The following is a 23223-nucleotide window of genomic DNA, read 5'->3' on the forward strand; positions in this document are numbered from 1 at the left end:
GATCTCTGATGAGGACCGCTTGGGAAGAATCTCTTGAGAGAGGCTCTGGGGAAGGGAAGCTCTTGGAGGACAATCTCTAAGGAGGTCTCCCTGGAGCTTCTCTAAGGGGACTCTGTCCCTCTGGAGGCTCTGGAGAGAGGCCCTTTGGAACAGTCTCTGGTTGGAAGGCTCTCTGGTGAAGTCAGCTGAGATGGAGCTGGCCTGGTGTCACTAGAATCCTTGTTTAGTCAGACCTTGTGGTGAGTGTTAAAAAACCAACTGATTTCTCTTTTAAGACTCAGGTCTAGGCCATATTGGCTTGAGGCCCTTCATACTTATTCCTTTCTTACTCTCTCTCTCTCTCTTTCTTTGATTACTCATTGTATTGTTAATTAAAATCTCTATAAAACCCAATTGACTTGGGTATTTGAATAATTGGGAATATTTCCCTGGCGACCACCTTATATTTGATTTAAAACCAAGACACTGTAGTGAAACATATTTTCTGTGGTCAAATTTACTCACCCTCTCTTATATCTATCACAATTTATATCTTCCACCATTTTAACTCACTACAGTTTAAGACCTCAACCATTTTAAATCTCACACTTACTAGCTCTGTGAACTTGGACAAATCTCTTAACCTCATTTGCCTCTGTTTCCTCATCTGTAAAATGAACTGGAGAAGGAAATGGCAAAGCACTTTGCTATCTTTTCCAAGAAAACTACAAATGGGGCCACCAACAGTCAGACACAACTAAAACAACTCAACAAGTATATATATATATATAGGGGAGATATTGCAGATGGAAAATGAACTGGGCTCAGAATCCAATCATAGAAAATTGGGCTAGGTCTAATTGGGAAATTGTTCAGGGCTTTCAATGATCCCAAATTGACTTCTGCTATACAGAATCTTCTTTCTAATAATGCTTTTATTTTTCATATGACTGTGAATTGTAGAAACCTGTGATCCCAGAAGAATAAAAATTTCATCTGTCTCAAAAGGCAATAAAGGGGCAGTTGGGTAGGTAGCTCAGTGGATTGAGAGACAAATCTAGAGATGGGAGGTCCTAGGTTCAAATCTGGCCTCAAGACACTTCCCAGCTGTGTGACCCTAGGCAAGTCACTTGACCCCCATTGCCTAGCCCTTACCACTCTTCTGCCTTGGAGCCAATACACAGTATTGACTCCAAGACGGAAGGTAAGGGTTTAAAAAAAAAGGCAATAGAGAAACACATAGTAGATGTTAGGAGAGTCCAGGGATTATTTTTCTTTTTATTAATTTTATTAATTGCATTCCTGGGTTTGGCACAAATGTCTGACTGATAGTAAGCACTTATTAAATGTTTATTGGATTGTAGGTAGATAGGTTGCTCAGTTGATTGAGAGCTAGGCCAGGAAAGGGAGGTCCTGGCTTCAAATATGATATCACATACTTCCTAACTGTGTGACCCTGGGCAAGTCATTTAACCCCCCTATTGCCTACTATACATTATTGATTCTGAGACAGAAGGTAAGGGTTTTCTTTTTTAAGTCTTTTTTTTTTCAACTAGATGACACAAAAAACCCAATATAGTAGAGGACTTTCTCTGACTTTCCAAATATTCTGTTGATTTCATTGCCTGGTTGGAGTGCTATTTCTCATTGTTGGAATGAAGATGTATAGAAATAAAGGGAATAAAAAGATAGTCCCTGCCCTCAAGAAGTTTGTAATGGAACCTCCATGAAATGATGCAGACTGAGATGAGAGAACATTGTACACAGAAAGTGAAACATTGTAGAATAATTGAATGTAATAGACTTTGCTACAAGTAGCAATGCAATGATCCAGAATAATCCCGAGGGATTTATGAGAAAGAATGCTATCCGTAACAGAGAAAGAACTATGGGAGTAGAAACGCAGAAGAAAAAACAAGATTATCACTTGTTTATATGGGCAGATGATTTGGGGTTTTGGTTTCAAAAGATTATTGCAAAAATGAATAATATCGAAATAGGTATCAAGTTATAACATTTGTATAACTCAGTGAAATTCCTTGTTGGCTCTGGGGTTGGGGGAGAAGAGGGAAGGGAAAGAAAATGTGTCCTGTAATCATGGAAAAATATTTAAAAAAAAAATAAGTTTGCAATCTAAACAGAGAGAGATAATACACAAAAGGAAGTAGGAAAGGGGGCAGGGGACACCAGGTAGTAGTACCTGAGGCTGTGTCATATTGATGGGTGGAATTGTAACTAAAAAGAGCTGCAGATATAGAGTGGAGTGCGCTGAAAAATCCATTTTCTGCCCTTTAAAAAGAAAGGCATGGGGGCAGCTGGGTAGCTCAGTGGATTAAGAGCCAGTCCTAGAGACGGGAGGTCCTAGGTTCAAATCTGGCCTCAGCCACTTCCTAGCTGTGTGACCCTGGGCAAGTCACTTGACCCCCATTGCCTAGCCCTTACCACTCTTCTGCCTTGGAGCCAATACACAGTATTGACTCCAAGACAGAAGGTAAGGGTTTAAAAAAAAAAAAGAAAGGCATTGGGAGGAATTTGGTACTCCACTCTAGCCCTCCTTCAGAGAGGAGAGGAGACTAAAGGAGGTAGTGTCAATCAAGATGAGTTAGCAGAAAGGTGAGGAGCTTATCCAAGGAGGGGCAGCTTGAAATCAGTTGAAATCAGACATGGCAGCAGATATTAGGTGAAACTTATAGATCTCTTCTCAGAATCATATTTTTAAGTGCATAAAATAAAATAAATACAGCATTTCAAAGGATACTAATTACACTGAAATAGAGCTATCACAGTATTTTTAAAAACAAGTTCACAGATACCAGGTTAAGAACTTCTCCTCCATAGAAAATGTCTAGAGAGACTGGGATGATAATGACAAAAGTATAGTCAATTTGCAATTTGCTTAAGTGGAGGTAGTATTAATACAATTGAGAGTATAAATCCATCAACATAAATTGATGTTGTCAAAGTATAAAATGAAAAAGTTTTCCAAGTAATCTAAAAATGCCACAATATAAAACTTAAATATTGCTAGCAAAAACCCAAGAAAGCATTTTTTTTCACTCTCACACACAAACACACCCTTAATATGTGTAATAGAAGATAGGGATTTAATAACCAGGCCTGTTTCCAATAAGTGCTAACAGCTCCTTACTCAGGTAAAACTTGAATTTACCTACGGTTACAAAAGAAAGAGTAAAATTGCAAAAAGCAAAACAACAGCCCCTTGGACTTTTAAAGTTTAAAACATGTTACATATTTCTTCCAAAGAATAATTTTATAAACATTAAAGTATTTATTAATGACCTAACCTTTGGAAGGTGCTCTCTTCCTACCATATGTGAAAAGTTATTTAAATTCACATCTGTGGATGATATAGGACAAAGATTTTATAACACAAACCACCACTTTTCCCAAGTTATGACATCTTTGCCCCACACAACTTTATGTTCCTGACTTTGCATATCTTTAGAATAATCAGTGAGAGGGCTCAGTGTGCCCTTTTTCTCCTAAAACTTAATTCAATCTCTTGGAAATTAAAAAGCAATCTGAAAATATGAATTAATTTGCCTTAGCTTCTTTTGAGAAATTCATGTGTGGTGGGTATGTGTTTTTAAAATGATAAACTCATGTATGTCTTTGACTGGGAACTTGGTAGTTTACATATACTAAGAAACATGCTTTAATAATTACATTCCACATTAACTGATGAAAAGGTCAAAAAGAAATATTCTTATTTCTGTATTCCTTATTTTAAAAATCTGAGCCTATACTTTTAAAAGTTTTTACCATATCTCAATTTCTTCTTTAAGACAGTTAGCAAACTAAACTTATAGCTTATTTTAATATTTTCTCCCATCAAATTTTATGGGTAAAAATTCTTCATACTTATGCTAAAATCACATTTCCAAAAGGAAAAATAAATACCTGGAACTTAATAGTTCTTTAGTAAAAAAAAACAAAACCTTAATTGAGCAGAGATGGTATGTGGAGCACTAAAGTAAGCATTGTGAAAGGGAGGCAGAAGTTTGATATATTTCAAGAAATCTGCCCTAAAAGATTAATCTCTTTGAAAAATCTGAAATTTTTTAGATAAGTGCATAATTTCATGTACAAAACAACTGAAGAATGTATTTACTGATCTCTATAATAAACATAACTCTAAAATCCCTGAATTCCCATAGTAAGCCCTCTGGATTTAGGGTTCTTTTAAAGTCACAGTATTGTAATGAATATGGAAAGATGTACTGCATGATAGCACATGTATCCCCTATATCAAATTGCTTTCCCTCTGAAGAAGGGGATATGGTAGGGAGAGAGAGAAAGAAGATGGAATCCCACTGTATGAAAATGAATGCTAAAATTGTTTCTACATGCAATTGAGAAAAAAAGTTACTAAATTTTTAAAAATTAAGTAACAGGGGGCAGCTGGATAGCTCAGTGGATTGAGAGCCAGGCCTAGAGATGGGAGGTCCTAAGTTCAAATCTGGCCTCAGACACTTCCCAGCTATGTGACCCTGGGCAAGTCACTTGACCCCCATTGCCTAGCCCTTACCACTCTTCTGCCAATACACAGTATTGACTCCAAGACGGAGGGTTAAGGGTTTAAAAAAAAAATTAAGTAACAATGTTGGGAAAAAATAAACCCCCAAATAAAGGAAAGAATAATAACTACTCTTAAAATAAAATAAAAACAAGTTCTTCCAAGTGAATAATGTGTTGTAATGATATAGACAGAATACTCTGTGTATACAATAAAAATTTTAACTAGATCCAAGTCCCAGTTCAAGACCAAGTGTAGGAGAAAACTCAGAAGACAAATTATCAATCATTAATGTATGAGTCACACAGGGGATCTGTACAGCGTTTTGAGGACTCTAGGATAGGGGGAAGAATTGTCCCCCAGGGTAAAAGGCTACAATGCCAGCATAGCATCAAATACTTCCAGCTATCAGATCCTGGCTCCCAGGACTTCTAGTAACCTGGCCTCCTTTCCCCTCTACAGTCTCGGTGATTCCCATTGCTGCTTTGCCTTTGACTGATTCATTCTCCAGGAACGTGACCTGTCTCTGATCTTCTGTACTCATGCCAGTCCCATCCATAGGGTTTCACAACAGGAGACTATAAACTTGGACTCTGTGGCCTAGAAATGATAGAGACCTGGTTGCTGGCTTTCAGGCATTTCAGTAGAATGTGATGGAGCTGCAGGAACACTGAATAAGAAGGGTCAAAAATGGGATGGATGGGGGGAGGCATATGAGCACTGGCTCTGGGCTCCAGTTTTGACTTTTGTCCTCACTTTTGTCTTGCCACTGGACTTCAGTGACTCTGGAAAAGGCAGGGAGGCTGGAGATTTTGCACAGTTCTGCCTCACTAAAGTCCAATTTACAGCAAGTTAAGACATCCCTCATTTCAACGTGTTATCATTGGTCTTCTTCAAAAATGAAGGATGAACAACAACAACATCAGCCTGGCCATTCCTTGGTAGGAAAAAAGCTTCCTCTGAGAGCAGATTGTTTCCCTTCAAGAGAATGACTGACTCTGGGAACAGGTGGAACAAGTCACTCATCTATAGCCAGACCCACAAACAAGTCAGCTCATCCACCATCAGACCCATAAACAAGCCTAACAAGTTCTATGGTCCTGCCCAAGACTTCCTGAGTTTCCATTCACAGCTAAACCTTTAGGACCTTAATTTTCATTAATTAGGGCGATCATGAAGTAGTCCCTGTCCTCAGAGAGCTTACATTTTACTTGAAAGACACAATTTACATAGTTAGGTATAATAAACATGACATGATCTGAAAAGTGAAGGATCCTAACAATTGTGAGCTCAGGAAAGCCTTCATAGGGATATTTTTTTGGTAGAATCTTAAAGCAACAAAATGATTTTGAGAAGCAGAAGTGATTGGAGTGGGAGGTGAAATAGGGGTGTATTTTGGGCATGAGGGACTGCCTGGCTATGGCCTGGAGCCTTTAAATGGAGATCTTGGTGTTGTAAAAATAAGCAGATCAGTTTGGCACAGAAAATGTGAAGAAGAGTAGGGGACACCTAAGTGACTCAGGGGATTGAGGGCCAGGTCTAGAGACAGGATGTCTTAGGTTCTGTTGACTTAGAAAAAACCCAAAACTACTAAATAGTCAGAAAAAACACTCTCTAATTAAAGGAAAGGGGTTGAGTCCCAGGATTGAACATTGGTCGCTCTGGACACTGACCCCTGGGAAAGCAAACCGAGCTAGATTGGACAATTTCAAGGAGCCATTAAAGTTGGGGAGTTTAAATACCTTTCTAGGTGAAATAAGGGGGCTGAGGATGAGAGGGACAGTAGATTGACTTTACAATGGTAAGAAAGGAAAATGAGGAGTTCCAGACAGGAATAACAGTGAGGGGCTGATGCTTTACAATGGACCCAAATGGGAAAGATGCAGGCCAGGGCTACAACCATCTGGGTAAAGGACTTTGGCCTAAGGGGGAAAACCATTGGGACAAAAAGAGATCCTTAACATCTGCTGGGATTAGCTATTCCCCCTCAAACTACCTTAAAGTCTATTGTTAGTCTGAGACTGGTGAAGTAAGACTTTCCCTCAGGGAGGAACTCTCATGTGACAAGGTCAAGCCTGAGGTTTTCACCTTTAAGCTAAGTAAACTGGGGTTCACTAAATCTTTCTAGGCTACAAGTTTGGGGGCTTCTAGATTACACATTGACAGTTCAAATCTAGCCTCAGATACTTCCCAGCTGTATGATCCCCGGCAAATCACTTACCCAATTGCCTAGCTCTTGCTACTTTTCTGCCTTAGAACAGAGGCTTAGTATTGAGTCTAAGAAAGAAAGTTATGGTTTTATGTGTTTTTTATGTGTTTGTGTGTGTGTGTGTGTATACAGTCTAGTCCAATGCATACCTGAATAAGAATATTCTCTATAGCAAACTCAAAAAGCAATCATCCAGCCCTTGCCTGAAGACAACTACCTCTCTAGGCACCTCATTCCATCTTTGGTCAGTTAAGAGGGTTTTTTTTTTCTTTACGTAAAGTTTAAATCTGCCTCTTGCTCCAATTCAGCTCAAGGAGTCAAGCAGATTGTCTAATTTTTCTTTCACTTGACAGCCCTTCAAATATTTTCACACAACTTTCTTTCACCTTTCTCTCCACTAACTTCTTTTCTCAAGGTTAAACATTTCCATTTCCTTGAGCTGATTTGCATTTGGCCTGAACTCAAGGTCCTTCACCATCCTGGTCACATTCTTCTGGATAGTCTCTATTACTCCCTAAAATCTGGTACCTGGAAGCAAAGGAAATGCCCTAGATGTGGACTAAAAAGGGTAGAGAACTATGAGGTTACTACTCCCTAATTCTTGGAACTTTTACCTCTCACAATGTGAAAGATCACTTTAGCTTTCATGGATATTATATTGCACTGTTAACTCAAAGGTTTATAATATTTAAAAATCATTTACAGTCCCAAATTTACTTTGACTTGAATTCAGGGATGTACTCATAACAGTTCATATTGGCTCAAGAGTTGATTGTTAAATTATTAGTGTGAACATTTACATCTTTGAAATGGAAAAACATTATAAATCAGGGTGTGATTTATTGTTTGTTGATTGTCTAGACTTAAGAAACTGATAAAATGTTAAAGCTGATAAAACTTTAAAGTGTATCACCATTCCCCACCCCCCTCTCCCCAGAGAGAACAGGTATAAACATTTACCAGCACACCCCTGCTTGAACTGTATATATTATCCATATTGTCAAACAAATAATAACCAAAATGACCTTTAATTTCTGCAGGATAAAAGCATATCACAACCTACTAACTTATACAATAAACATTTCTTTTTTTCCTTGTTTTCTTTTGTTAAGATTTTTTCTTATCCAATTACATGTAATAACAATTTTCAACATACATTTTCTTTAACTTCGAGATCCAAGTTTGTTTCCCTCCCTTCTTTCTCCTTGGACGGCAACAACTCCATCTGGGGTGTACATGTATGATCATATAAAACAATTCCACATTAACTGTGTACAACAAACATTTCTGAATTTGACTTACTCATTCAACAAATATTTGTGGTACATCTACTATGTGTAAGGAATAGTGAGAGAGACCAGAAGGAATACAAAGTTGTACAAATCCATTCCTGAAATAGATTGAAGAACTTCCCAAAGTAGGCATTTGCTTTTACTTCAACTGATCTATGATTTCATCATGTGGAGTATTTGTTTCACTAGTCAATTCTTGTCCTTCATCTTCCATAATTCCCCCATAATCAACCTAATACACTAAAGAGCTTCATCTGGTTTAAAAAAAAATTTCATGGATACTATTGCAACACTTGGAGTTGTCCATCTGTTATCCTCTACAATTGTTTTATGAGTGGAGCATCTCCTTTTCCAGTTATATATATCTCAAGTTATGTCTTTTATATTGCAGAGATTTTGAGAAGCCTTACGACTTTTGGATTATACCCCCAGAGCATCCTTTGATACTGAATGTCACACATTATATATAATAATGCACAATATAGTAGACAAAGTACAATATAGGAGAGGGGCTGATAGAGGGTCTATCAGGCTGGTCACAGAGACCTCTATTTTTTTTTAAACCCTTACCTTCCGCCTTAGAATCAATATTGTATACTGGTTCTAAAGCAGAAGAGCAGTATGGGTTAGGCAATAGGGGTCAAGTGACTTGCCCAGGGTTCCATAGCTAAGGAAGTATCTGAGGCCAGATTGAAACCTAGGACCTCTCATCTCTAGGGTTGGCTCTCTATTCACTGGCTCCCCCAGTGTATCTTTGGTAGCCAAACCAGATGGAAAATAGGTGAATAGTACTGTTTTCTTTCCATTGTCCTTGATGATCCTTTCTACTTCCTAGTTGTACTATCTTTTCTTTAACCATCTTCTTGACCTCGGCATATTAAATAAGTTGAATGATAGATCTAGGATACAAAAAAGCCCTTTATGTTTTCCTAATCATTCAGTGCAAACTTGATTTATTTAGTCTTTTCTCATTCTTGACATTCTTTTTCTTTTTATAGTATTATATTGCCTCTCATATTTATTCCCAGTTGTCTCTCTTTATTTCTCCTTGCTGTAGTAAGTCTTCCAAAAACTTATTTTTTAATTTAAAACATTTTCAATGTTTTTTAAAAAACCTACTTTAAATAAATCTAGCAGGCCAATAGGTTTCCCCATGCAGCCATATGGGTCTCTGTAGACAGTTGCCAATTTTCTTCATAATTTGTTTTGTTATCAGAATTTTTTTCTTAATATCATTCATAAATATGTTTTCTGTAGAATCTTTTTTGTAGAATTGTACCATGGCTCTGAAACCCACTCTTTTAAGATGTGTGTCAATCTGTGTTTAGCATTATACATATTTATTTATTTTTTTAAACCTTTCCCTTCCAACTTAGAACCAATACTGCATATTGCTTCCAAGGCAGAAGAGTGGTAAGGGCTAGGCAATGGGGGTCAAGTGACTTGCCCAGGGTCACACAGATAGGAAGTGTCTGAGGCCACATTTGAACCCAGGACCTCCAGTCTCTGGACCTGGCTCTCCAACTACTGAGATACCCAGCTGCTCCCATACATATTTATTAATTTAATTCTGGTCCTCCTTAACTGTAGAGTCCTGAGAGTTACCTCAGCTTTGTGTGGAGTAAGAAACTGGGATGTTATTTTCAAGTTATTAATAGTTATCAATATCTTCAAGAAGTTGTTTCCCTGCCCCTCCCCCCATCCTCTCTTCAAGACAAGATTATCCAATCCCCATCCTTCTCTCAACAGGACAAAAGCTTTACAGCTTTAAGTGTTTTAGGTTGGGTCTTTGGAGTTAGTTTGGGAACTTGCCTTAGGGAGATATCCCAGATTGACCCTGAAGTACTCAATGATCAAATCTTAAATCCCCTTTTGTTTTAGGTGTCTCAGACATCTCTCCCATTGTATAGGAGGCTTCTCTCTGGAGGTAAAAGCCCAATGGCTAGAATAATCTTCTTGTATCCATTGTTCAGGCCTCCCAGGTAATCCAGCCCTAAGGTCCTCCTCTCTTTGTATCCACCTAAAGCTAAACAATTTAATATTCCTGCCCTTTATTTCTGGATTAAAACCTGTATCCAACAGTAGTAAATTTGTTTCAATCCCTTCAGGGAGGTTTGACTAAATCAGGATTCTCCTATAAATAAGGGATTTTTTTCTGTGAATTTTGGGGCATTTTGTCTTGGGTCAATGACTTGAGGTGGTGCCCCACATTAGGCTGTGCCAGAGGTCAGTCTGTCTCTGGTCTATGACCTGAGACATGGCCACACATTTCTCTCTGTAAATATTGGGAACATTGCCTTGGGTCCGTAATGTGAATCATTGCTTCCCATTTCTTTCTCAATAACTGTTTCATTTTAAAGATAGTTTCGTTCAATCTTTTTGAATATTGTCTAAAGAATGTGCACCTTGAGATTTCAAGGTCCCCTTAAAATTCTACTTTAAATAGCTTTAAGGTAAATTTTTGGATCAACATCTATTCAAAATCACGGCTTAGAAAAGATCTGGAAACCAAGGAAATATCTAAGCAAATTATGGTATGTGTGTATCTATATACACTATGAATATAATAGAATATTGTTGCACCATAAGAATTGATGAAATGGACTACTTCAGAGAAACCTGGGAAAACTTGTATGAATTGATACAAAATGAAGTCAGCAGAACCTGAAGAATAATTTATTCATTAATATTATAAAGAAAAACAACTGAAGGCCTTGAATTCTGATCAATGCAATAAAAGACCACTATTCCAGAGAGAACTAACTTTAACCATCTCTTAACAGAAAGGTTATTATTGACTCCAAATGCAAAATAAAACATACATTCTTGGACCCAGCCAATGTGAGAATTTGTTTTACTTAACAATGTGTATTTGTTACAAGGGCTTTCCTTCTTTCTTTTTACCCAATGGGGATAGTACTGGGAGAGCAGAGAGATAGGGATAGTGTAGCCAAAAAAAAAGAAAGAAAGAAAAAGAAACAAAAGAGGCTCTTTGGGGCATTTTTTTTTCAATATGGGGAGAAAAAGAAAAACAAAGCCAGAAACACAAGACAATCAGAAAACTTTGAAAGCCATAGGTTTTGTTCTTATTCTATACTTAAAAAAAGAAAATTGATTAATCTAGAGACCTACAGTTCATATTCAATTCTTCCTATCCTACTAGGCATATGCAAATGTCCATCCTATTTGATGTTTGTTAAATTCTGAATAAAAATAAAAATGAATTTATTAAAAAGACCCAACAGTTGAAGAGTCTAATATTTCTTCTTCACCAGATCAAACCAGAAGAAATATTAATTCAAAACAAAAGGCATTTAATTAAGTAAAATCACAAAGTAATAAGAAAAATCTTTTGTCGTACAAGCAAAGGCACACCCTTCCAGAGATTCCTATGTTACCACTGGGAAAAAGAACAAGAATAGGGAACACATATAGCTAGGAAACACATGCAGGGAAAATACATAACTAGGACAACTCATGGTCCTAGGGCTGCCACTCATGGAATCTGCTTCCAAAGTTGTTGATGTCCCCTGCTGGTCTACTTTCTCTACCAAACCAAAGTTGGACTCCATTGAGTTGTGAGTGGTTGTCTATTGCTGTTTCTCTAATGAATTGTTACATCTTCTGGTTTTCTTCTGAATTATAGCTACTATGTGGCTTCTTCCCCACAGGGAAGCTGTCATAGCTTTTTCTTTGCATCAAGTCCAAAGCCTAAAGGCTCTTCCAGCTCTTTTGTGACATTCAGACCAACAAAAAGAACCCTTAGGTCAAGCTTATCTTTTGAAATCCTTTGCTTATACCTTAGGGTTCAGTCTTCTTGGATTTCTCTTCCTTTTTTCCCCTCCTCCTCTTCTGTCTTCTTTTTTTTCATATTACATAATGATATGAGTGGAATGAGAAAATTCCCTTCAAATTCCATCATGCCCCTGACTGTTAATGCCTGAGTCATACAAATTACCAGGATCAATCACTTAGCAGTATTAGAGGGAACAGGATGAAGATGGTCACTTTTGTCCTACTTTCCTAACCCACTAAAAAAACTGCTTTCCCACTGATAGTATTGGGAACTATAAGATAATACAATCACTTCTCCCAAAGTTTCTATCATTTCTACTTTGGCAACCTATTCTTGCTTATGAGTGAGAATCAAGATGAGAAGAACAGTCTTCATAGTCATTTCCTCCCCCTTCTGGAGGATGTAATTGTCATCAGCAGGACAAGCAAAGAATTTCCCAACTGCTTTGCTGTGCAGAGAAACTCTAAGCAGATGTCAGAGGAGTTGAAGTCCCTATAACAATTCTGTGCCAATATTCTAATCTGCTTTTGAAACTCCTCATTCATTTCCTCATTTTAGCCAGGAAGTTAGTAGTATACTCCCACCACAATGTTGCTTCTGTTTCTCCCATCCCTGGTCTTTCCCCAGATGTTCCTCTGGTACTTAACCCATCCGGTTCATGGATTTCCACAAAGAAGTGAGTAGGTACACACCTTCATAATATAAAATGCTATTCTCCCCACCCCTTTATTTCCACCTTCCTTTTCTTTCTGAAGACACTACTTTGATTGGTAACTATGATGAAAGCAATACTAATCCAGGACTTTGAAATCCTCTCTGGGATTCTTCTGACAATATTATTTGTCCCAACCTGAACCATCAGAAGTGGATTATAGGTCATTGGTCATTTGACAAATCTTGGGACAATTTTTGTCATAGTCCAGATATGCCTTCTACGAAGAAAGCATTGATCTTGATGGTTCCTTTCTAAATAGCTGAACAGCAAGGACCTAAAGGCCAACTAGATTCTTTTAAAAAGTTTCTAGTGACTATATTAAATACCCTTTGCCAAGTCAGAATCTTAGGAACCTCATCATTTTGTGGAGCACATGAAGCTGCTTTATATTCAGAGGATATAGTTTTATCTTCCCTGGAATAACCTATGAACTATGAATAAGCAATGTGAAAAAGTTCCATGGTCCTCCTTCTTTTCCTTCTTTGAATCACTTTTGTTTACCTTCCAAAACTCTTCACTCAAGTCTAGATTTCCTTTTGCTACTTTGGATTCTTTTCCCTCCCTTGAAAAGAAACAACTCATGTTTTACCAGGACAAGGTTAGAACAGTAATTTCATGTTTGTACTTTACATATCTTATTTTATGTTGTTTTCTATTTGTTAGATATATGTATGTGGGTAGCTATCTAATATATAAACTTGGTTTGTTGGTGGCATCAAGAGATATAAGCTGGGATCTAGCCCACCTTTGCAGAATAGAAAAAAAAGACCATTCCAGGATCACCAGCAGCCTAGCTAGGGGAAGAGTTAGGTAGGACCCAGGATCAAGATCTTTCCTCCAATTTTCAAGCTAGATATTAGGATAGAGCTATGTTTACCTGTCATCTCTCAAATATTTCTAGTCTAAAGACAGGAGTCTGGGTTCAGAATACAAACTACTATCTCTGATCTCTCTCAAAGATGATGTTTTCACAAAAGACTATCGCCAATACCTAATAAACCTTTTTTTCTTTTTTATCAAAGTAAACAACAAATAGAAATCCAAGTAGTTATGCAATTAGGTAGCAAAATCTAGAATATTAAAGGAGTTCTTAATCTTGGATTAAGATAAACAGTTTAGCTCACCCAAAGAAGAGGGAAATGATTCCAACTAAGGGAGTCCACTCTGTAGGTCTGAGGAGGGCAAGCTTTCCCATCTGTCTGTGAAAGGTTGAATTTTGTCACTCTGTGCTCTTTCAAACAATGTATCCAAATGATTGAAGGAAATGCGTCCTTTCTCCACCTACATAGTTGTGAGGCACACTGTTCTCTCCAACAATCAGAAGGCACATCCCCTTAAAAATGTCAAAGGAGTGTCCCTGAGGCAAAGACCCCAGGCTTCAGTAGAAACAAGGTTACAATGAAATTTAATTCCGGAGAGATTATAGTACACATATTTTATCTTTTGCTATTATTTCCCTAGACATCAGCATTTTTGTATTTTTGGTCTCTATTCTTCATGATGCTGGATTCTTATGTGACAAGAATGCTGTAATAGATTGTTTTATTTTTAGTCCAAGCTGTGGAAACATCTTGATTAGAAGCATGAAATACTTCAGAAAGTAATAAGTATAACTAGAATAGCCCCTCTAAACTTGACAATATCCAACAATTAAAATAACTAGTTAGAAAAGTAGAAGTAATGTAAATCTCTAGAGATTGTGACCAGGAAGAATGAAAGAAGACAAAAGCCTTGAAGGATGAACTAGTATTCTTTTTCTGTAAAAATGGGGGACAGGGAAAATAGGTTGAAGACTAACAAATGTCTTACAATCTTTGACAAAATTCTAAAACAGATCACTAAACAGATGGAAGAAGGTATGAAAAAGTATTTAGTAAATGCTTACTATATGCCAAGTACTCTAAACATTGAGGATACAAATGCAAAGAACAAGGGGCAGCTATGAGACTCAGCTGATTGAGAGCAGGGCCTTGAGCAGGGAGGTCCTAGGTTCAAATTTGACCTCAGACACTTTCTAGTTATGTGATCCTGGGCAAGTCATTTAACTCCCATTGCCTAGCCCTTACAGCTCTTCTGGCTTAGAACCAATTGATTCAAAGATGGAAGATAAAGGTTTAAGAACAAAATGCAAAAACAAAGATGGCTCCTGCTTTCATTCTAAAAGGGGGAGATAGCCCATATTGGGAAGAAGTGGTTAGAGAGGTATATTTGGGGTTAGAAAGTTACAGAGATGGTGAGTGAAGTAACAGAGAAGACAATAGATCCTTTACAATACCAAAGGTGGTATTTCTTTGATTACAGTTCCAGAACTGGAAAGGAGGGTTAGGAGGATGAAGAGGGGAGGGAGAAAAACAGAAGACAGATAAGGCATCAAGGCAACCAGAAAGATGAGGAGGGAAGAATAGAATGAAACATGGCTTAGGCTGTCTAAATATGGACGACTATATGCGATAGTTTGGGAATAATTAGAAAATCAGTGTTTCCATATAACTATCACAATGATTCACTGGAAAGTTATATCACGTTATAATAATTCCTATTTTTTATGTTGTTATTAGATTAATAGAACAAAGGAATGCTGTAAGCATCCTATATCTGGATTTCAGCAAGACATTTAACAAAGTTTTTCATGATAGATGCACAACCAGAAAAATCAAAGAATCCAGCTACTTGCCATCATTTTGACACAGGACTACATCTCTAAAGGAAATTTTTGTCTTAGTCAAAAGCAAAGCAACCCTAAAATGTCCCCAGGATTGCATATTTTCATGTGAAGCCTTTTTAATGTAGATAAATAGTAAGCATGGAAGAGGGGCTATGTCTTCTACTTCCTTTGTAATTCCCCACATTGCCTAGTCCAATGCACTTTTTGGGTACTCATCATTAAATGTGTAACTTCCATTGACAAAATGTGAGAAGTGATACCAGGAATAAGAATGAAACTAAATGATGCAAACATTGATATGAGAAGTGAAAACTTTAGACTATCATCCAGATGATTCCAAATATCTGAAATGTTTTTCAGTATATAGTCAGTCAATAAGCATTTATTCACTGCCTACTATGTACCAGGCACTGTGCTAAGCTCTGGGGAGGTATAACCACAATTGAACAAAATAGACAACATGCAAACAAGCACTGTGCAAATAAAATGCATACAGGATAAACGGGAAATAATCAACAGAGGAATGGCACTAGAATGAAGAAGGATTAGAAAAAACTTCCTATAGAAACTGGAACTTTATTTAGGACTTGAAGAAAGCCAGCAAAGCCAGGAAGAAGAGATAAGGAGGGCAAGCATTCCAGACATGAGGAACAGCTAGAGAAAATGCCTGGAGCAGAGAGGTGGAAGGTCTTGTTTGTGGAATAGCCAGGAGGCCAGTATTACTGGTTGAAAGATGCCTAAGGGAATGTAAGATATAATAAGGCTAGAAAAGTTGGAAGGGGCATCTGTGGGGGGAATATTCAAGTTTAAATATCTGTATATATCCAAAGCAATTAAGTGACTTTTCCAAGGTCACATAAGAAATAAATAACAGAGCCAGGATTTAAATTCAGGTCTTCTTCATCTACTTTTATTTAAAGTATATAACTTAAGCTTTAGTTTTGACAAAGAAATTATTTTCCATTGTATTTTTCTAAGAAATTAGTTCTAGTCCTTTCCTTTATTCTGTTTTGTTCAATTGCACTGTTAGATGAATCAATTCAGCCTTATATTAAAATAACTCAAAATGTATTAGCTTAGCCCACCAAAACTAGACATATGTATAGCATTTACTTAATTGAATCTTACTCATTTGTCTTGGTCTATATTTAACCCTCCATTATGCCATTCTATTTATTTGATTTATTTCATTTGGCTTAGGTGTTTTATAAGTTGTCAGAGTTGAGAAAATTTTAAGAGATTAACTTGGCATGATTGGGGAGCTGCACATAGAGAAGTCAATTTTCATTGAGGTAACATTTCTAAAATAATTACATCAACTTTGGACAAGACTGTGCAGTAGCATTGCATAAAACAGCTTTGATGATCCAAGATCTTTTCTGTTCTTGTCACTTATTAATGTCAAATCATTTAGGCCATGTCTGTGTGACATAAAACATCTGTATGAAAAATGAAAAATATCAATTCACTTGGTCGCTATTTAGAAATCTACTAATGTTCAGAGAGATATTTCAATATTTTAGCATATGTGATTTTATTGATGTGGGTATTTCCTACATGAGGGAAGACTACAATCGATTTCCAACACACTGAAGCCCTTCCTCGGCAACTTTAACATTTTGTGGGTTCTAGTGTAGAACTAAGGTTGGATCACTAAGGTTGTACATCAGTTTTTACTTTACCCACCTACTTTTCCAATTATACATTTCTTGGATGATTTTCCTCATGCCCCTTTTTGCATACAAATTACTGTTGGTAATATAGCATGTTGTGGCTTTCTTGTTCCCTCCATACCTCTGGCCATTGTCTTTTGTACTTACCCATATTATGATTATTTGGAGCTTATAGTATTTCAAGATTTGTAGCTATTTGATATCAAATGTAAATTATCATCATTTCAAAAGGTTGGTTTTGGAAATTGAGGGAGTGCCCATCAATTGGGAAATGGCTATATGAGCTATGGCATATGATTGTGATGGAATACTACCATGAATACTAACCTGATTTCTAAAAAAAATTAATCTACAAGAAATTAAGAAGAGTGAAATGAGCAGAACCAAAAGAAAATTGTATATACAGCAACGGAAATATCATTTGAAGAATGATAGTGAATGCCCATCTCCAGAGAAAGAATTGATGAACAGAAATATTCATGACATAGTTTTAAATGCACACTTTTTAAAATCAAATGCCTTCTCTTGTGCAGGTAGGGGAGAAAGGGAGGAGTACAAACAAATGGATTAAAAAAAAATTTAAGGGAATATAACAAGAAATTGAAAAAAAAAAAAGATTGGGTTGGGATCAATATGTCATCATGAAAGAGCTGCAGAATGCCCCTTATTATCCAATCTGCTCTCTTCCTTCTATTCCCTTTTGAACCCAGTCCCATGAAGAAAGAGTAGATAGAGAACTGGATTTGGAGTCCAATGACCTGGGATTTAATCCTAGTAGTGACACCTAATTCCTGTGTAACCTCAGACAAATAATTTAATTTCTCTTTAATGAAATGAAAGGGCATAACTAGGTGACTTCTAGAGTCCCTTTCAGTGTTAAACTTGTAATCCTATAGTCATAAAGAAATGGAGACCATATTTTCAAATTAGAAATATGGGTGTATAGCTTAGCAAAGAATATTCTTTTTGAAAAGCCTGGTTAAAAGAATGCATTCTTTTCATGAAATGGTTAACAGAAGCCTGAAGTTTTTACCCATTTGCTTTCTTTTTAAGAAGGATCTTTTTTTCTGCCTCAGTTTACTCATTTATAAAATGAATAGAAAAAGATTTTATGAAGATTTATATTTAAGTACTCTAAGATCCTCAGGTTATATGAATAAAAAGAATAATTCTTTTTATAATAAGTTCATGTTGGTTTGTTTCACTTTATTCTTTATGATATTTTTCTAGAGTTTAAAATTTACTTCTTGTATAAATTATGTTTTTTTAATCTCAGGCATTATGATATATGATATACTAGTTTTTTTGTCCTTGAACATGCCTTTTTGTTTAAATATCATCTCTTCCTCTTATATTACTTAGCTACCTTCATGTTTAAGTTGTCTACTCATTAGTTATTTGCCAAAAAGTGGTTATTACAGTGTTATCATTTATGTCTGTCAATCAATAAGCATTTATTAAACATGCACTATGTGAGAGGAACTAAATAGAACCTGTATGAATTCCATGTCTCTGAATAATTTTGACTCCCTAAGACACAATTAACTTTAACATTTTTTATTTTTATATAATTAATGCTTATTTTACAACTAGAGTTACATGTATTCTATGGTATTACGGAAAGAACACTATATTGAGAGTCAAGAAATCTGGAATTCAGTCCTCAACTAGTTTCATACTATGTCTTTAGAGAAATCACTTGTTTTTTCTGTACCTGTTAACTCATGAAAAATGAAGGGAGGGTTCTGGATTAGAGATAATGGAGTCAGTGTGGAGAGGGGATAAAGCTCACCAAAAACTGTTTTCCAAGCTCTTAATAGTTCCCCTCATTATATTCCAATAAAATACAACTTCTTTGATAGTACATAACCAAACACAAAATAAAGAGGATCAAAAAAAGAAAAAGGGACATTTTTTTATTTCATAAATCGAAATAGTTTTGCACAAACAAAACCAATGTAACAAAAATTAGAGGGGAAGCAATTAGTTGGAAAAAAATTTATAAGAAGTTTCTCTAATAAAGGTCTCATTTCCAAGATATGTAAGGAATTGATCCAAATTTATAAGAATAAGAGCCACTCTTCAAATAATGTGTTCAAAAGATATGAAATTCTCAAGAAAGAAATCAGATTATCCATAATCATTTGAAAACATGCTCCATGATACTAATAATTAGAAGAATGCACATGAAGTCAACTCTGAAGTTCCATTTAATACCCATTAGATTGACAAAGTTGATAAGAAAGGAAAATTACAAATGTTGGAAGATGGTGGGAAAATAGGCACATTATTGCTCTGTTCATGGAGCTGTGAACTGGTCTAACAATTCTGGAATGCAATTTGGAACTATGCCCCACAAATCACAAATCTGTGCCTACTCTTTTATCTAGAGGTACTACTTACTAGGTCCACATCCAAAGAGAAAAGGACTCATGTACAAAAATATTTATAGCTTTTTATGATGGCAAAGGACTATTAACTAAGAGAATGCCTATGAATTAGCGAATGGCTGGACAATTTATGGTATATCAATGTAAGGAATATTATTGTGCTATATAAAAAAAGATGAAAAGAATGGTTTTAGAGTTACCTAAAAAGACTTGTGTGGATTGCTATAAAGTGAAAGGAGCAGAACCAGGAGGATAATTTATAACAACAAAAACATTGTAAAGGCAAGAAGACAAGTAATGGTCAAAATGCTTTAAAAAAACCCCAACAACCTCTGACCCTTGCAATGACTAACCATGATTTCAGAGGACGAAGGTGAATTGTGCTACCCTTTAATCTGACAAAGGTGCAGAACAAAATAGATTTTTGGATGAGGCTAGTGTGGGAATTTGTTTCATTTGACCATGCATATTTGTTATAAGATTTTTGGTTTTGTTTCTTCTTCTTTAGCAGAAGTGGGAAGGAGAGAAAAGATAGTTAAGTCAAAAAAAGTAAATTTAAAACAATTAAAATAGCAACATTTGCTCTAATGGCCTTTTCCTATTTGTGTTAGCTTTCTAATACTTCACTACCTTTTATCTATCTTCCTTATCCTTTGATACTCTCTTATTTTCCCAACCTTCACAAAGCCTTAGCAGAATAAAATATGAGAATCCATTTAATGATATGTGTAATCATAATGATGGTAGCTAAAATTTACATAATCTTTTAAGAATTGCAAAGAATTTATACATTCCTATCAACGACTGGGGGAGGGGGTAAGATGATATCTCCATTTTAGATAGGTGATACTGAATTCAGTGAGGAATTTGACTTGCCTAGAGTCATGCAAGCTATGGTGACATTATAGGCAGGTTTTGAATTCAGATCTCCAGACTTAAAGTGCAGAATTCCATCCACTTTGCCACACCACAAAGGTCCTCCAGACACTTCAAAAGGAAGGCACCTTTTCCTTTTGTTTTTGTTGTTGTTGTTGTTGGTTTGGGTAAGTTAGCCATGGTTGTATTTGCAGTTATGTATAATTATCTGCTTGGACTATCCTATTTACTCTACCTCTAGTAATCTCATTCTTGGTTGTACTCTTGTACACCACAGAAGTGGGAATCTAAATTGTAGCAAGTGAGTTAGAAAAAAAAAATCACCCAGACTGCTGAAATTTTAAGTCAGGGAATCTTAGACAGACATGCTCCTTCAAAGAGGGAACTATTTAGTTTTATGGAAATTGTGTATCATTGAGGGTCCAAGCCGCCCCCAATTTCTGGAGTTAATAGGAATCAGGTCCAATCTCGGGGGACGGCGCCTAAATCATGTATCTTTGCCTTATTTTGTCACCACCCAGAATATCTTCTGGGAATCTCAAAATATAATCCTTACTTGGGTCTCCACAGATTTGTGCAAAAGAATCTTAACTCCCATGCCAGGGCTCAAAGTGATAATATTGGATACAGGACAGCTTTTTCTTTTTCATCCCACAGAGAAAATGCAGGAAACACAAAGAACCCACCAGAGCCCATAACAATCAAGAATATCCTTCCCTGAGAAGACTCCCACTTTCTACCCAAGAGACCTATATTGGCCTCATTTTATAGTGCTACCCTAAGAACTGGAACTCCCACAGAAGGTTGGAATTGCTAGAGGGTCTACCTGTATATTTCCGTATATCCCAATTCCCTCCCTGCTTCCTCACCCCCCCCCCAAAAAAAATCCCACACTATGCAGATTTAATTCTTCTTGAAGGGTTTGGCTCTTTTTAGAAAGGAATTAACTTGAGGTTGCTGGAGAAGCAGCCCCTTTCCATCAGAATTTCATTATCAGAGTAACTTACAGTCTTAGCAGAGGACAAAGGTTGGGTCCCTAGACATCTTGATCCAGTTCCCCAGCCACAAGCACCATCCTAGGTGCAGGAATGCGATGCTCCTCCAGAAATTTGGTGTTCAGGAACTCTTGGTACTGTTCTAGAATTAAATAAAATTGAAAAAGCAGTTATTAATTGTCAACTATGGCCCAGACTCTAGGGATGCAAGCACAGGGACTCAGTAGTTCCTTTCTCATTGCTGCCAACTCTGGAACTAAGATGAGGGGTGACCTTCCCTTTGGAAGTTATGTGGAAGGATAAACCACCTCCTAAGTACCTAGATCTACTCTCAAGTCTCTGGATTCTGCTCTGTTGCATGACTTTCTCAGACTGATGGAAGATCTAGCTACCCTCTACTTTCCCCCTTTATAGACCCACTCCAAAAGGGCATCTACCTCTGACACCCAGTAGCCTGAGCCTGTCAAATCATCCTAATGCTGAGAATCACCCTCTGTATCTAAAAGGCATCTGAAGAGTCTTTAGCTCATAATCTAAGTCCCAAATAATGGCCTCACCCCTTCAAAGTCAAGAAGTGGAACTGGCTCTCCTGATCAACCTTCCACCTATACTGCAGCATCAGGAGGAAAACCTAACTTCTTATAACAATATTTGTCAGGGCTCTGATAGGCTAAGATCAAACTCTGTTACTAATTCTGATTTTTTTTGGATACTTTCTCAAAGAACAGAAACACTTCTGTGACCAGTGATGGACTCACTGTTCTCGGAACAGGCCATGTGCATTCCTATCTTGATACTTTTTGCATACACTATCCTGGCTGTTCCCTTGAATAATCCTCCCCAACCCTGCCTTATCTGACTCCTACTCAGCTCAAGTCCTGTTTCTTCCACTCATCCTACAAATCTCATCCTGCACTGATTACAGCCTTCTTTGACCTAAAGAAGCACTGTCTGTCCCATGCCTTTAACCCTCATCAGCCTTATGTTATTTTCATCACCTTATGCATATGCGCTTTCCCTCTGATTGATAAACGTGATTTATCGGGATAGTAAGGCTTTGATCATGCAACATACAAGCCTAGACACTGGTCACGCCATTTAATCAGTGGACTTAATAGGCATCTCAGGCTGCATTTTACCTAAAGTGATTTCAATGTTGCAAAAGCAGTGGACAGATTTAGGAGTTCCATACAAACAATGCTGTAGACTTTTTAAGGATGGGTTCATCTCTTATTCTTCATGGAGTCCCCGATACCTACCAATAAATGCTCAATAAATTATTTGTGGAGGAGGAAGAGGATAGAACAAGGACAGAACAAGGATGGAGAACCCTAGGAGCTCTTCCTTAAATCAACTCTGAAGACCCTAATAACTTCCCATTCATCCTCACTTTATTAGTCTGTAAAATAAGGATAAGGAAACTATAAGTCCTACTTCACTGGGTTGATGAAAGAATCAAATTTACAATCATGTATTTAAAGTGCTTTGTGTCTCTTAAAACTGCATATACAATAGTAATCGTCAACATTATATACAGTAGCATATTCAGTAAGTTATCTTTGCATAACTCTAGTACTTGTCTCTTCAATTATAATTTTTTAAACCCTTACCTTTAGAATCACTTCTAAGACAGAAGAATAGGAAGGGTTAGGCAATTGGGGTTAAGTGATTTGCCCAGCGTCACCTGGCCAGGATGTGCCTGGGGCTAGATTTGAACACAGGTCCTCCAGAATCCAGACATGGTCCTTTATCCATTGAGCTACCTAGCTGTTCCCTCTCCCCAATTAAATTACAAACTCTTTGAGGACAGAAAGTACTTTAGGGATTATAGAATCATATGAATTGAGAAGGGAGTTTTAGAGAGCATCTAATCATCCCAAACCTTTATTTCACAGATGAGGAAACTGAGGTCTAGAAGGGCCCAAGGTCATCTTAAAAGTAAGTGGCAGTTCTTCGATGGTACACTGACTTAAATCTGCTGTTTTCCCTGTCTGCACTGTCTCTTAAATTCAGGACCAGTCTTGGGGCTAGAGAAAATCACTCTGTAAACTTCTTTACCCCTATAACATATAAATCTGGGGGGGGGGGGGGCCAGC

The 23223-nt window shown here is 37.0% G+C and overlaps 1 protein-coding gene across 9 annotated transcripts in view; it reads right to left on the reverse strand.

Moving 5' to 3' along the window:
• NCOA2 (nuclear receptor coactivator 2) overlaps nt 1-23223 on the reverse strand; it is a 442178-nt gene that overhangs the window by 328362 nt on the left and 90593 nt on the right. For 7 of the 9 annotated variants that reach the window (XM_056824070.1, XM_056824092.1, XM_056824067.1 and 4 more), the window contains exon 2: nt 21140-21269. The gene's annotated coding sequence lies outside the window, so the exon portion shown is untranslated. Of the gene's footprint in view, nt 1-21139; nt 21270-21684; nt 21810-23223 lie in introns of those variants that run through there. The other 2 variants (XM_056824055.1, XM_007486989.3) reach the window with 1 other exon arrangement.

The sequence above is a fragment of the Monodelphis domestica genome, chromosome 3, assembly GCF_027887165.1.
Source record: "Monodelphis domestica isolate mMonDom1 chromosome 3, mMonDom1.pri, whole genome shotgun sequence".
Lineage (NCBI taxonomy): Eukaryota > Metazoa > Chordata > Mammalia > Didelphimorphia > Didelphidae > Monodelphis > Monodelphis domestica.